At 32.0% G+C, this 16,866-nt stretch overlaps 2 long non-coding RNA genes across 3 annotated transcripts; both read right to left on the bottom strand.

Moving 5' to 3' along the window:
• Positions 1 to 6,452: 6,452 nt before the first annotated feature.
• Positions 6,453 to 7,977, bottom strand: LOC117691353 (uncharacterized). The gene is made up of 4 exons (XR_010708968.1): positions 7,614 to 7,977; positions 7,218 to 7,434; positions 6,896 to 7,015; positions 6,453 to 6,522 (listed from the first exon to the last, which is right to left on the bottom strand). It is a non-coding gene; the product is annotated as an uncharacterized lncRNA (long non-coding RNA).
• A 5,773-nt stretch (positions 7,978 to 13,750) lies between these two features.
• LOC117692195 (uncharacterized) lies at positions 13,751 to 15,100 on the bottom strand. 2 transcript variants are annotated; one of them, XR_010709854.1, is made up of 4 exons: positions 14,942 to 15,100; positions 14,546 to 14,762; positions 14,222 to 14,343; positions 13,751 to 13,851 (listed from the first exon to the last, which is right to left on the bottom strand). It is a non-coding gene; the product is annotated as an uncharacterized lncRNA (long non-coding RNA). The 2 variants fall into 2 exon arrangements; XR_010709853.1 differs by having other exon boundaries at positions 13,754 to 14,343.
• Between the last annotated feature and the right edge of the window lie 1,766 nt (positions 15,101 to 16,866).

Here is a 16,866-nt window from a genome sequence, read left to right on the forward strand (position 1 = left end):
ACGTGCTTAGTTAATGATGGATTTATGTAGACTTCTCTTGGTGATGGTGGAAGACTCTGATTTAATTATGTGTGTTAAATATGATGGGTACAGGTAACAGAGATGTGTTATGTTTATGATACCAACAAGAAGGGCAGGCAGATCAGAATGACGAAAACGCTAAATAATGGTGAATTCATCAAAAACAGAATTCATTCTTTTTGGTGGTAAAAGGTAATTAGAAATATGTACTACGAAGGCAAAAAACATTACAGAAAACTTTGGTGCTTTTTTGGATAAAACTCTTAATTTTAAATACCATAAACACACAAAATGCCGTACACCAGTGTTATCAAACGATCAACTGTATTTTAACAAAGGAAGCAACGGAAATTTTAGTCTTAACCGTAGTCATTACTCTCATTTAGATTAATGCAACGGCATTTTATCTTGAACAGCACTAGGAGAAATAAAAACATGTAAATAGGTAAACTTATAAATTAAACTGCAAAAAATTCAAAATATGTGTGCAAATTTGGTTTAAATCAGAGAAAATAAGACAGTTCTAATGAAGCTCCCATCGAGCTTTGTTGGCTACCAATCAAATGAAGAATACGTTTAAAATCTTAACATATATGTACAAACGTCATTGAGTCAACTTTGTTGGCTACCAATCAAATGAAGAATATCATTTAAAATCTTAACATATATGTACAAACGTCATTGAGTCAACCGCTGTAGTATTTAAAAGAACTTTTGTCAAAACAAATAATAAATCATAAACTACGTTCCTTTCGAAGTTCTTAAAGCTGTTACAATGTTAATTTTCATAAAAGAAAAACTGTAAGTGACAAAGGTTTTTCTACTGTTGGACCAAAGCTATGGAATAAACTATCTATTCATATTAAGCATTCAAATCAATTCACGATTTTAAAAACAAATTAAAAAATTACTTCTTTAGAGACTTTTACGCATCTTCATGCATATATATATATATATATTGAAACACAATAAAATCCACAGTGGTCGGCGAGTTATAGATAAAAATTAAATAAGAAAACACGAAAAACGTTCAATATAGCTTAAGCGCTTTCATTTTAAAATCTTCAGAAGCTATATAATAATATAGCTTCTGAAGATTTTAAAATGAAAGCGCTTAAGCTATATTGAACGTTTTTCGTGTTTTCTTATTTAATTTTTATCTATATATATATATATATATATATATATATATATATATATATATATATATATATATATATATATTCTTTCTCTCTTGTATCTATGTGTATAACGCTAATGAGCACGTTTCTGTTTCAGTTTCATCTTGAAAATATTTTGCTCAGCTTATTGGCGTCTAGCATCTTTACTAAGTACATTGATGTGATGAACTATGGTGCAAATTTGTACTGATCATGATCCCTGATATATAGTGTTAGGGCGAAACTCTGTTGATGTTATTGAAACATTATGAATTTTTCTAAGAAGTTGTTTTTGTCTTTCACTCGGAATATTGTTTCTCCTTTTTAGGATATTGAATGCATGCTTACAATGAATTTTTTTGTAGGTGGTTTAAAAATTACAAACAACATTTTACAAGCTAAATAAACCTCTTTCCATTATTGATTATGTAGAATATAAATCAGATAAATCTGAGTAAATATATTTTTAGTGTGAGAAAAATTATGTTTCTAAATTGTTCAACATGAATTATCGTTTAGATCTACCATTCTTATTAGATACCTATCAATTGTTGCATCATGATGAATTTAAAAAATGCTCAGTACAGTGTTCTATAACCGATTTATGATTTAAACTCAAAACAAACGACTATCCGAGTATTGATCCGCAATTTTAAGATCATTCGACAAGGCGTCATACTCTAATGATTATTGTTGACCAATTGCCTTTTGCTAAATGAAAAAACCGAGTAACGCCCCTGTTTATTTATACGTTAGTATTACTAGCACCATTCCTTGACCTTTAAGGAGAAATAAGATTTCAAATCTTTTGAACCACAAGGAATTGTTTTGTAAGCGATTTTTAAACGATTTGCAGTGTGTACCTTTAATTTAGGAAGATAAGCTACAAAACCATCAACATTTGATATAACGACTTCTTACGTAATTTGACAACTAGGTTCAAAATAGAATTACCAGGACCACGTGACATTAGTAGGAAAGTTATTTTATGATGCCTTAGACATAATATTTGCTTTATTTAACAGCATTACATCCTGGTTTACAATGACCTAGTAACCTACAAGCCTACTGACATACTCGTGATTCAGTGTACACATGATTTCCTTTAATGTGCCTTTTTATCATGTGGAGATTTTTCCATGGGAGGTCTCAGTAGGTCTATCTTTTTACATTTCAAACGCCAATACAACTTTCCTTATGGAGAAGAATATTATTATGTAAAATTTGTTTAGAGTCTATCAGAAAATTTCTTGAATCTATGCTTCAAATACCTGACATTCGTTTGTGTATGTTGCATGATTCTTGTTCATGTCGTTAATATACTTCAACTACAATATACCTTGTGGTATCATATCATGTCTTTAATGCCTATCTTAATATTTTCTCTTTCATATAATCTTTTAGGGTAAATGAGAGCACGATAAAATACATGTAAGAATTAATATAGTGCGAGCGTCATTTAACGTAATATATGACATCACTTTGTTGTTAAAATATCATCATTAAATGATCTAAACTTACTTGACAATGTGTATCTTATGGAATCATTAAAATTCGGGGAAGCCAATTTTCGTGAATTCGTAAATTTGACAGCTTTGTGAAGACGTAATTTCGAGTGATCTCTTATGCCTACAAAGAAATATAACCATGAAAACCCCTAATTTATTAATTCGTTGAAGATGTTAATTCTTGGATGAGAGGTATCCACGATTGAACAAAAAGTGAGTCACCACGGAATGTAAAGATTCCACAGTATAATGTTTGCTCAATATACACTGCACTATAGCAATTTCCTCATCGCATGTTATTCACACTGACGCCATTGAAGCGTGATTATTTTTTTTTAAAAAACAATGGTTGAGAAATGACTTACATACTTTGGTTTTAAACATGTTAATATCGACCATATCACCGCGCTTTAAAAACAGCCTTTTGTCTCACTTTGAACTATCGGACATGTTCTGTCCATGGATCGTCTCCAGGCTCCTATTTTCGTAATCCTCTTTCACAGAAGAAATAGTGAGTATATAACGCCCGTAAGCCGCACCGACATAACACACCTCAAATGGAAACTCAGCACTCAAACAAATTTGCTGGACTCAGAATACATTACAAGAATTGTAACCACTGTATCTATATTCGACTCGGTTTTGCTCGATTATGAGAATTACCTTATTAAAGCCATGCCTATATGAAAAAAATGAAATCTTTTTGGCCCAAATCGTGGCCATGCTTCTAGAAAATTTATTCAGAATGTGTGGCTGTGTTACCGATCCATAAATTGAATAATATCAAACATGCGTTCTGATGATGAGCGACAATCCCCAGTAAAACCAAGTAATAATTTGTTTCCACAACCAAAAAAAAATCATAAATATTTGCTTTAACAAGAAATATTATTTAATTGTACGTACCTGCTTAAATGTTCTATATCGAAATCCTTCATTTGTATATAACGTACGTACGAAAAGCCCTTTTGGCAAATTTTACAGAAGATAAAGTCTGGTACTGTTTACAATAGTTTCAGTTTAAGTCAACCATTCCATCTTGTGTTATTATCATCGAAATTTCTAGATGAATACGCTCTATATAAATGTGACGTCAATTATATAGTTCTGTGTATAACCTAACAACAAAACTTTATGTTAAACGTGCTGACTTCAAGTTTTCTATTGACAACTTTCCTTACTTATGTAGCAATATACCTTCATCACCTGCATATGGTGTTTTAGTCTCTCAGTTTATTCGATACGCAAGGGCATGTTCTTCGTATGAACAATTTTTAAGGCGAGACAAGCTATTGCCGAACAAGTCGATAAAACAGGAATATCAACAGTCTCGTTTGAAGTCGTCTTATTGTAAGTTCTATGGTCAATACAACGACCTTGTCATCAAATACAATCTTCCACTCGGCCGCATGCTGACTGACGTTTTCCATACTAATTGTTAGATCATAATTAATCACCTAATGTGTACGGACTTTTTCGTTTTTCACGATTACGACAGAGCACACAACAGGTGTGACCGGTCAGAAGAGGATGCTCACTCCTCCATGGCACCTGATCCTACTTCTATTTTTTTTTATGTTGTCCATGTTCTCTCTTCTCCTGTTTTGTAATTTTTCTTTGGACTTTTGAATTTGAACACTGTTCGTTATCACCACATGTCATTCACAACGTTCCTTCGATAGTGGTATGTGTATGATTCATCAATTTCATTTCTTCTTTAAAACAAACAGCCCTAAAATCGAAAAATTTGAAGGATCATTAAACTTCCTACCACTTATAAAATTAATGAAAACACTATAAAACATTAAAAAGCTATTTATATTTTCCTTCATAAGATTGCTTCTTTACCATATTTCTATACAATAAAAACCATATGCATAACAGTGGTTAAGACATGATTAAACTAGGTTTTGTTTTCTATTATTAACTATGTGTTAGAGCCTGACCTATAAAGTTAGTTCCATCATATATCAGGAAACTATTTTAACGTTTGGCTATTACAAGCTATTTTGTTCTTAAGAAGATTTCATAAACACCCGACTCTAATTTCATTTTTACCTTTATAATATATTTTACGATGCCACCGTTAAGGCGAGCGCTGCATGTGATTAAATAATGAATTATGATAAATCAATTTTTAAAAAAAAGTAGCAACGTAACGTAACTGAATTTGAATGCAAAATAAAATAAAACTTACCTATTTTTCAGTAAGTTTTTATTATTCATACGTTATCAGATTTTGTATTTATTTATAAGTAGGATATATCTCAGATACAATGTTTTCTGAATAATAAAGATTTTAACATAATGTTCATTGCAGTTTAGTTCCTTTTTTCTGCAGCAGACATTTTTCTTAAACGTGATATAAAAAAATTGACTTATCATACAGTTGCCCCCCCCCCCCCCCCCGTTTAAAAAAAAATATTTTTTTCTTCAATTTACGTATAAAAAAATTGCTGATTATATGAGGAAAATGAAGTCCCCCCTAAGTAAGAATAAAGATACCATTGAGCAGCTAAAGAGCCAAATGCATACTATACACTCCCCATTCCTCACATCGGATTAGAATGTTTCTGATTCTGACAGGGTTTTTTTTTCTTTTTGTTTATGAAGATTTTTTGAATGAGGCTGTCACGCACCCTTATAAAAAACCTTCCTGGAAATTACCGTAAATATTGTGAATAAAATAAATGCGAGCATTCATCCAAATGAGAGAAAGTAACAACTGTTTCCTATCTCTAAAGAAATGTCCCCATTCGTTAGCTCTGCAAGATTTTGAGAAGATTTTGGTGGTTATATTTCAGCAAATTAACAATAACTAGTTAGAGTAGTTTCCCCTTAATGTGACGTCAAAGTTCACGTCAGTCAAGTGTTGTCTGTCTCTTAAAAAACTACCCTGAAAGAAAAACTACGCGAAATATACTGTTTTATTTACTTAAAAAGCATGATGCTTTTGAAATTACATATTTTATATGTTTCTCAAAAGTTTTACTTTGATTTTCGCGAGAAGGTGAGAACACCAAGCATTTTTGGAACTGCATTGTGAGTCGAAATTTACTGACGCCGAAAAATTCTGTCGTATCAATGCGTAAGAAATCAATTGTGACATCACTCAAAAGGACGATAACTCCGTTGGTCTTATGTAATGGACATTACGTTGTGTCAGCAGTATATTTACAATGCATGTATATAGTCTTTAATTATTTTTATCTTGTGCTCGTGAGAGTGTGAAATGGGAAACCATATTTACAGAGAACTGCTGGTCCAATAAAACAGGGCATTACTGGTCTGAGTAACTGACGGCAAAAAAATCCGTTGAATCAATGTGCAACAAGTCCGAATTTTCTATTCACTCCCGCCTTGTCGGTAGAGCTCGCTTCACGCCGGCGTTGCGCGCCCGCGAGCTGTGCTCGCTATTATTTTCCCCTTGAAGATACATGGACACAAAAAAAAAAACCAGAAAGACAAAGAGACGCTTGCAAAAAGGTATTCAGACGAGCAAACTTGAGCTTTCAGCTCGGATAAATTTAAAACATTAGCGTGCGTGCGTGACATGTAAGTAAAAACTGATCGTACAGGAGAGTTGTACATTTGTTTTAATTTTAAGTACATCAACAATACAAATAACACATTGAAATCAAACTAACAACAAATATTACATCATACATTTATGCCTTACACTGTCAAACAAAATAAGAGTATATCTATATCTATATCTATATCTCTATATATATTTGTGTGTGTGCGTTTTCTTTTGAGTACTAGTATGCCACTCGGTTACTGTCGAGGTACAATGCCATATATTTGAACAAGTTCAGCATAGCTCGGCTGTTCTGGAAAAAAAAATGCACTTAAAAAAATAGGTGATTGTTAGGTTTAAATTTAATATCTGTATGAAATTAGACTTCTGTCTTTGAAGCGGAATTAAAACATTCTATGGAAAACAGTTCCTGGTCGGTTTTAATGTGCAACATATAAAATAAATGAAATTTTCGACATACATATTTTCATCATATTCATTTCAACTAATAAAACAATTACATTAACTAGCTTATATTTTGATTTGGTGGTTCACAATAAGTAAAAATGTACAATATTGTGTCAAAACATTCAATTTTTAATGTAAACGATTCACACATGTCCCCATGTTAATCACAAAGTTTGTTTTTTTCTAAAGCTTTACAGACATTTTATTGTTAATTATACCGTTGCAGGTTTCGTCCCGTTCTTCATTTCCCTGTTTCATGATGTAGATAGATAAACCAAAACACATTGGCCTGCATGTATGAAGGGCCCTTACGTCGAAGAAGGTCGTGACAGCTGAAACTAAAAATAGTAAACAATTGATTTCAAGTTGTTTTTATTCTAAACAATACAATCTGATAGGAATAATCAGTAAGGTTCATAAAATTTAATATTTCTAGTTCTTCTTACAAAAACACTCAAGCCATGTTGGTGACATATTTTCAAAAGAAAAATACTTCCCATGATAATTCTTAAAACTTTAATTTTTAAGAAATACTCTTACGGTTGGCCAACAGAGTAATTTTTCCACAGTCTGTGCATTCTACGAAATCCTCCTCAGCGTTGAATATACACCCAGTTGCCGCGAGGCGGACAGCAGATATCTTCTCTATGATAACATTATTCGCCAGTGTGGAGAATGTTGCCAATCGTTCTATGCCTCTGCTGGTAGTGTAGGCACACGGAGGGAGTGTTTTGAATGTTTTATTTACCTTGGCGCCCTGTAAATAACTTGCGTTATGTTCCTTCCATGTGATACATGTAATTAATTACTTTAACTTCAATTTTCATCATAATTTACAGGTATTTAATACTGTTATTTAAAAGCGAATTTTTTAAAAAGTTTTCTTTACTAAATTATCTTAATAATATAAAACATAAATACTCTTACTGCACTTACTATAGCCCAGTCAGTCTTTGACAAAGCCATTTTTTGCTTTGATTCCAAATCACCCAGAAACTTTCCTTTAGCTAAGTGAGAGTTGTGCTTCCGCACAATGATCGGTTCCGATGCGTTTCTGTCATAACATTTGAAGGAGGTTGTTTCGGTTTATTTCCGTAATAGCGTTTCTAAATGAGGCCATTGAGTCCCTTCTGAATTACCCTGCAGATTACTGGATACACATCCACAAAGTGTAAAGAATAAAACTATCAAATAATCATCCCTTATTATCAGTCTGATATTTCACACCTTGGCTTTTTTAAAATTCTATTCAGCAAATTGTATAAATATAACCTCTAAGCTTTCTTTAAACAAAATTAAAAGTCAGTTGAATTCACTTTAACAAACCCTAATCATTCATCACTGTGTGAGCGGATGTATAACGTGCTTACACTGTATAAGATACAAATACAATCAAAATTGTGCTAAACTATATTAAAGCTAAAAAAAAATCTTTTCCTCCTTCCGTTGTACGGATTATTCTCACCCATCACATATTCCGTAATGACACAGAACAGAGTATGTAGCTTAACCTATATTATGTCCTTTTTGTGTAGTGTAGTTCATGACTAATTTGATGAACGTTTGAGGATTTTCTAAAGCTATCCTTTTGATTCACGTTAATGTAAAACAAAATAGGCGTTTAATTAAAAATAATTAGTTTCAGTTTCATCTTGAAAATATATTGCTCAGCTTTTTGGCGTCTAGAATCCGAACTAAGTACATTGATGTGATGAACTATAGTGCAGATTTGTATTGATCATGATCCATGATATATAGTTTTAGGGCGAAACTCTGTTGATGTTATAAAAACATTATGAATTTTTCTAAGAAGATTTTTTTGTCACTCCCAAAATTGTTCCTGTTTTTTTACGGGATTTATTAAGGATATTGAATGCATGCTTACACTGGGTTTTTTGGAGAGATATTTAAGAAAATTACAAGACAACATTTTACAAGATAAATGAACCTCTTTCCATAATTGATTATTTAGAATTAAAATCAGATAAATCTGAGTAAATATATTTTTAGTGTGAGAAAAATTATGTTTCTAAATTGTTCAACATGAATTATCGTTTAGATCTACCATTCTTATAAGATACGTATCAATTGTTGCATCATGATGAATTTAAAAAATGCTCAGGTGTGTTCTATAACCGATTTAGGATTTATCCTCAAAACAAACGACTATCCAAGTATCGATCCGCAATTTTAGGATCATTTGAGAAGGCGTTATACTCTAATGATTATTGTGGACCAATTGCCTTTTGCTAAATGAAAAAAACCGAGTAACGCCCCTGTTTATTTATATGTTAGTATTTCTAGCACCATCCTTTGACCTCTAAGGAGAAATTAGATTTCAAAATCTTTTTAACCACAAGGAAATGTTTTGTAAACGATCTTTTAAACGATTTGCAGTTTGTACCTTTAATTTAGGAAGATAAGCTACGAAACTATCATCAATTAATATAACGATTTCTTACGTAATTTGACAACTAGGTTCAAAATAGAATTACCAGGACCACGTGACATTTGTAGGAAGGTTATTTTATGGTGCTTGTGACATAATATTTGCTATATTTAACCGAACTTCATCCTGGTTTACAATGACCTAGTAACCTACAAGCCTACTGACATACTCATGATTCAGTGTACCATATGCCTTTTTATCAATGGGATTTTTATTTACGAGGGAGGCTTAAATGGGTCTATCTTATTCACATTTCAAGCATCAATACAACTTTCCGTTGCATTCCTGATGAAGAAAAATATTTTCATGAATTTTTTTACAAGTCAATCAGAAAATTTCTTGAATATATGCTTCAAATACCTGACATTCTTTTGTATATGTTGCATGATTCTTGTTCATGTCGTTAATATACATCAGCTACAATATATATACCTTGTAGTAACATTTTTGAAATATCTTAAGTTGGTTGGAATAAGTAGCCATATTATGTCTTTATAGTCTTTATTATGTTTTCTGTTTCATATAATCCTTTAAGGTAAGTGACAGCACGATAAATTACATGTAGTAATTAATATAGTGCGAGCGTCATTTAACGTAATATGTGACATCACTTTGTTGCTAGAGTGTCATCTTTAAATGATCAAAACAGACTTAAAAGTATTTTATCTTCTAAATGTCAATTACTGTGGAATCATTTAAACTCGTGGGGCCAATTTTCGTGGATTCGTAAATATGACAGGTTTGTGAAGACGTAATTTGGAGTAATCTCTTATGCCTACAAAAGGAAATATAACTATGAAACCCTAATTAATTCGTTGAGGATGTAAATTCGTGGATGAGAGGTACCCTCGATTCAACGAAAATTGAGCCACCACGGAATCTAAAGATTTCACTGTATAATGTTTGCTCACATACAATGCACTATAGCAATTCCCTCATCGCGCATTATTCACGCTGACGCCATTCAAGCGTGATTTGTTTAAAAAAAAATTGGTTGAGAAATGACCTACTAGCTTTGTATTTTAACATGTTAATATCGACCATAATATCACCGCGCTTTAAAAACGGCCTTTTGTCTCACTTTGAACTATCGGACATGTTTTGTCCATGGATTGTCTCCAGGCTCCCATTTTCGTAATCCTCTTTCACAGAAGAAACAGCTAGTATATAACACCCGTAAGCCGCACCGACAAAACACACCTCAAATGGAAACTCAGCACTCAAACACATTTGCTGAACTCACAATATATTTCAAAGAATTGTGACCCCTGTGTCTTTATTCAACTCGACGACTGACACTTCAATGTTGAAGACATGCCTATATGAAAAAAATGAAATCGTTTTAGCCCAAATCGTGGCCATGCTTCTAAAAAATTTATTCAGAATGTGTGGCTGTGTTACCGATCCATAAGTGGAATAACATCAAAAATACGTTCTGTTGATGAGCAAATATCCCCAGTTAAACCAAGTAATAACTTGTTTCCACAGCCGAAAAAAATCAGTTCCTTTGAAAATATTAGCTTATAACCTTGATAAATTTTAGATTTTTAATCAATTCGAATATCACGATAACCTACTTGCCTTCTTGGGGTAGAAACCTTCCTCTGATAAACTAACCAACTCGTACATTTACGTTAGATGACTGTAGTGAAATTATACATGTATAAAATTTAGATACAATTCATTATAAAGCTTCTCGCATATGAAAAATTTTACATTTTGTAAAGAGGAAAATATTTGCTTTAACAAGAAATATTATTTAATTGTAGGTACCTGCTAAAATGTTCTATATCGAAATCTTTCATTTGAATATAACATACGTACGAAAAGCCCTTTCGGCAAATTTTACAGAAGATAAAGTCTGGTACTGTTTACATTAGTTTCAGTGTAAGTCAATCATTCCATATTGTGTTATTGTCATCGAAATTTCTCGATGAATACGCTCTATATAAATGTGACGTCAATTATAGAGTTCTGTGTATAACCTAACAACAAACCTTTGTTAAACGTGATGACTTCAATTTTTCTATTGTCAACTTTCCTTACTTATGTAGCAATATACCTTTATCACCTGCATATGGTGTTTTAGTCTCTCAGTTTATTCGATACGCAAGGGCATGTTCCTCGTATGAACAATTTTTATGGCGAGGCAAGCTATTGGAAAACAAGTCGATAAAACAGGACTATCAACAGTCTCGTTTGAAGTCATCTTATTGTAAGTTCTATGGTCAATACAACGACCTTGTCAGCAAATACAATCTTCCACTGGGTCGCATGCTGACTGACGTTTTTCATACTAATTGTTAGACCATAATTAATCACCTAATGTGTACGGACTTTTCCGTTTTTCCCGATTACGACAAAGAGCACACCACAGGTGTGACTGGTCAGAAGAGGATGCTCACTCCTCCATGGCACCTGATCCTACCTCTATTTTTTTTATGTTGTCCGTGTTCTCTCTTCTCCTGTTTTGTAATTTTTCTTTGGACTTTTGAATTTGAACACTGTTCGTTATCACCACATGTCATTTACAACGTTCCTTCGATAGAGGTATGTGTATGATTCATCAATTTCATTTCTTCTTTAAAACAAACAGCCCTAAAATCGAAAAAATTTGAAGGATCATTAAACTTCCTACCACTTATAAAATTAATAAAAACACTATAAAACATTAAAAAGCTACTTATTTTTTCCTTCATAAGATTGCTTCTTTACCATATTTCTATACAATAAAAACCATATGCATAACAGTGGTTAAGACATGATTAAACTAGGTTTTGTTTTCTATTATTAACTATGTGTTAGAGCCTGACCTATAAAGTTAGTTCCATCATATATCAGGAAACAATTGTTAACGTTTATCTATTACAAGCTATTTTGTTCTTAAGAAGATTTCATAAACACCCGACTCTAATTTCATTTTTACCTTTATAATATATTTTACGATGCGACCATTGAGGCGAGCGCAGCATGTGATTAAATAATGAATTATGATAAATCAATTTTAAAAAAGTAGCAACGTAACGTAACTGAATTTGAATGCAAAATAAAATAAAACTTACCTATTTTTCAGTAAGTTTTTATTATTCATAATTTATATAATTTTGTATTTATTCATAAGTAGGATATATCTCAGATACAATGTTTTCTGAATGATAAAGATTTTAACATAATGTTCATTGCAGTTTAGTTCCTTTTTTTCTGCAGCAGACATTTTTCTTAACCGTACATATAAAAAATTGACTTATCATAGAGTTACCCCCCCCCCCCCGTTTAAATTTTTTTTTTTGAACTTTCGTTTAAAAAAATTGCTGATTATATAAGGAAAATGAAATCCCCCCTAAGTAAAAAGAAAGATACCATTGAGCAGTTCAAGAGCCAAATGCATACTATACACTCCCCATTCCTCACACCGGATTAGAATGTTTCTGATTCCGACAGGGTTTTTTTTTCTTTTTGTTTATGAAGATTTTTTGAATGAGGCTGTCACGCACCCTTATAAAAAAACCTTCCTGGAAATTACCGTAAATATTGTGAATAAAATAAATGTGAGCATTCATCCAAATGAGAGAAAGTAACAACTGTTTCCTATCTCTAAAGAAGTGTCCCCATTCGTTAGCTCTGCAAGATTTTGAGAAGATTTTGATGGTTATATTGCAGCAAATTAACAATAACTAGTTAGAGTAGTTTCCTCTTAATGTGACGTCAAAGTTCACGTCGGTCAAGTGTTGTCTGTCTTTAAAAACTACCCTGAAAGAAAAACTACGCGAAATATACTGTTTTATTTACTTAAAAAGCATGATGTTTTTGGAATGACACATTTTTTATTTTTCTCAAACGTTTTACTTTGATTTTCGCGAGAAGATGAGAACACCAAGCATTTTTGGAACTGCATTGTGAGTCGAAATTTACTGACGCCGAAAAATTCTGTCGGATCAAGGTGTAAGAAATCAATTGTGACATCACTGAAAAGGACGATAACTCCGTTAGTCTTATGTAATGGACATTACGTTGTGTCAGCAGTATATTTACAATGCATGTATATAGTCTTTGATTATTTTTATCTTGTGCTCGTGAGAGTGTGAAATGGGAAACCATATTTATAGAGAACTGCTGGTCCAATAAAACAGGGCATTACTGGTCTGAGTAACTGACGGCAAAAAAATCCGTTGAATCAATGTGCAGCAAGTCCGAATTTTCTATTCGCCTTGCCAGTAGACCTCGCTTCACGCCGGCGTTGCACGCCCGCGAGCTGTGCTCGCTATTATTTTCCCCTTGAAAATAGACGGACACAAAGAAAACAGAAAGACAAAGAGACGCTTGCAAAAAGGTATTCAGACAAGCAAACTTTAGCTTTCAGCTCGGATAAATTTAAAACATTAGCTTGCGTGCGTGACATGTAAGTAAAAACTGATCGAACAAGAGAGTTGTACATTTGTTTTAATTTTAAGTACATCAACAATACAAATAACACTTTAAAATCAAACAAACAACAAATATTACATCATACATTTATGCCTTACACTGTCAAACAAAATAAGAGTATATCTATATCTATATCTATCTATATATATATATATATATATATATATATATATATATATATATATATATATACATGTATGCATTTATTTGTATGTGTGCGTTCTCTTTTGAATATGCCACTCGGTTACTGTCGAGGTACAATGCCATATATTTGAACAAGTTCAGCATAGCTTGGCTGTTCTGAAAAAAAGTGCACTTTAAAAAAAAGGTGATTGTTGGTTTTAAATTTCATATCTGTATGAAATTAGACTTCTGTCTTTGAAGCGGAATTAAAACATTCTATGAAAAACAGTTCCTGGTCGGTTTTAATGTGCAACATATAAAATAAATGAAATTTTCGACATACATATTTTCATCATATTCATTTCAGCTAATAAAACAATTACATTAACTAGCTTATATTTAGATTTGGTGGTTCAAAATAAGTAAAAATGTACAATATTGTGTCGAAACATTCAATTTCAATGTAAACGATTAACACATGTCCCCATGTTAATCACAAAGTTTGTTTTTTTCTAAAGCTTTACAGACATTTTATTGCTAATTATACCGTTGCAGGTTTCGTCCCGTTCTTCATTTCCCTGTTTCATGATGTAGGTATAGATAAACCAAAACACATTGGCCTGCATGTATGAAGGGCCCTTACGTCGAAGAAGGTCGTGACAGCTGAAACTAAAAATAGTAAACAATTTATTTTACGTTGTTTTTATTCTAAACAATACAATCTGATAGGAATAATCAGTAAGGTTCATAAAATTTAATATTTCTAGTTCTTCTTACAAAAACACTCAAGCCATGTTGGTGACATATTTTCAAAAGAAAAATACTTCGCATGATAATTCTTAAAACTTTAATTTTTAAGAAATACTCTTACGGTTGGCCAACAGAGTAATTTTTCCACAGTCTGTGCATTCTACGAAATCCTCCTCAGCGTTGAATATACACCCAGTTGCCGCGAGGCGGACAGCAGATATCTTCTCTATGATAACATTATTCGCCAGTGTGGAGAATGTTGCCAATCGTTCTATGCCTCTGCTGGCAGTGTAGGCACACGGAGGGAGTGTTTTGAATGTTTTATTTACCTTGGCGCCCTGTAAATAACTTGCGTTATGTTCCTTCCATGTGATACATGTAATTAATTACTTTAACTTCAATTTTCATCATAATTTACAGGTATTTAATACTGTTATTTAAAAGCGAATTTTTTTTAAAGTTTTCTTTACTAAATTATCTTAATAATATAAAACATAAATACTCTTACTGCACTTACTATAGCCCAGTCAGTCTTTGACAAAGCCATTTTTTGCTTTGATTCCAAATCACCCAGAAACTTTCCTTTAGCTAAGTGAGAGTTGTGCTTCCGCACAATGATCGGTTCCGATGCGTTTCTGTCATAACATTTGAAGGAGGTTGTTTCGGTTTATTTCCGTAATAGCGTGTTTCTATATGAGGCCATTGAGTCCCTTCTGAATTACCCTGCAGATTACTGGATACATATCACATAGTGTAAAGAATAAAACTATCAAATAATCATCCCTTATTATCAGTCTGATATTACACACCTTGGCTTTTTAAAAATTCTATTCAGCAAATTGTATAATGATATAACCTCTAAGCTTTCTTTAAACAAAATTGAAAGTCAGTTGAATTCACTTTTACACACCATTTATTCATCAGTGTTTGAGCGGATGTATAACGTGCTTAAACCGTATGAGATACCAATACAATACAAATGGAGCTAAACTATGTTAAAGATAAAAAACCTCTTCTTTCTTCACTTGTACAGATTATTCTCATCCAACACATATGCCGTAATGACACAATACATAATATGTAGCTTAACCTATATTATGTCCTTTTTGTGTAGTGTAGTTTACGTTTGAACGTTTGAGGATTTTTTAAAGCTATCCTTTTAATTCAGATTATATTTCCTTGTTGCATGTCACCGTAAATCCTTTTATGCATTTTGATGAATTCTGATAGAAAAAGTTTTCTTAATCTAAAGATTTCTGAATGATTTCTGCCTTTACATAGAATGAATGAAAATAAATTACGTAACATTTGAAGAGATATTCAGCCTGCTCAAGTTAAAAACTATTTAAAGACGCGATTGTATTTTTAATAGATCACATAAAGGGATGGGATAGCAGGCATTGTCTATATAAATCCTCTCCGACATACAAGGTCAAGGTCATATATATATATATATATATATATACTGTACAACATTTAGTGCCATGCATTATTGACAATCATATTACAATAAATATTATATTGATAAATATATCCATATATGTATATTTGAATTATATGGCCAGAAATTACAATAGGTATAATAATACCTAATATAATATTATAATGTGTAGTAACTAGTTATGATAATAATTAGAAGAAAAAAAGAAAGAAAAAAAATCAAAATGTTTTATTCACAAGTTCACGTTACGTTGTTTTGTTAGACGATAAGAAGGACTAGATGGATTATTTAAATCTATTGGTAGATTTAATAAATTCATGTGCATATTTAAATATTGCAATATTTTGTTTATAAGTAAGACTAATGTCACCAATAAGAATGAGTTAAACTGAAAAAGGTATTGGCAGTCTTAAGGAATCTACATTTTGGATTAGTAGTTGTCTTTAAACACAGTATTTTGGACATTCAAAAAAAAGTGAGAACATGTTTCATAATCTTTTCCACAAATGTCGCAACTTGGGTTGTCACTCAAAAAATGATTATATAAATCAGCATTTAAATTACTAGCTGAGTTACGAAGTTGACAATGGATTATTTTTTTCTTTCAAACACCATCGTTAAAGAACTTCTTGGCTTTGTAACTATGATATTTTTTATGGCATGTGTAAAAGATGAAAGTGTTGAAATTTATGGCTTTCAAATACAATCAGACGTCAACCAAAACTTGTTTTACAACAAGGGTTACAAAAATAGTAATGTGAATATCTTTCTTAAAGGATTTGAGAGAATTAACGTAAGTAAAAGAAACATTCTTAGCACCTTTGAATACACAAGAGAGGGGTAATTTAGTTTTCAGTCTGTGGCTTTGAATACAATATGAATACAAAACGATTAAAGGTATTCTTCAAGCAAGATAGCCTGATATGTACTTCCCAATTTTTTAAACATCAAGGAACCATTTTCATTCATCAGTTATTCAGATGTAACCATTTAAGGTAGAG

Source organism: Magallana gigas, chromosome 9 (genome assembly GCF_963853765.1).
Source record: "Magallana gigas chromosome 9, xbMagGiga1.1, whole genome shotgun sequence".
Taxonomy (NCBI): Eukaryota; Metazoa; Mollusca; class Bivalvia; order Ostreida; family Ostreidae; genus Magallana; species Magallana gigas.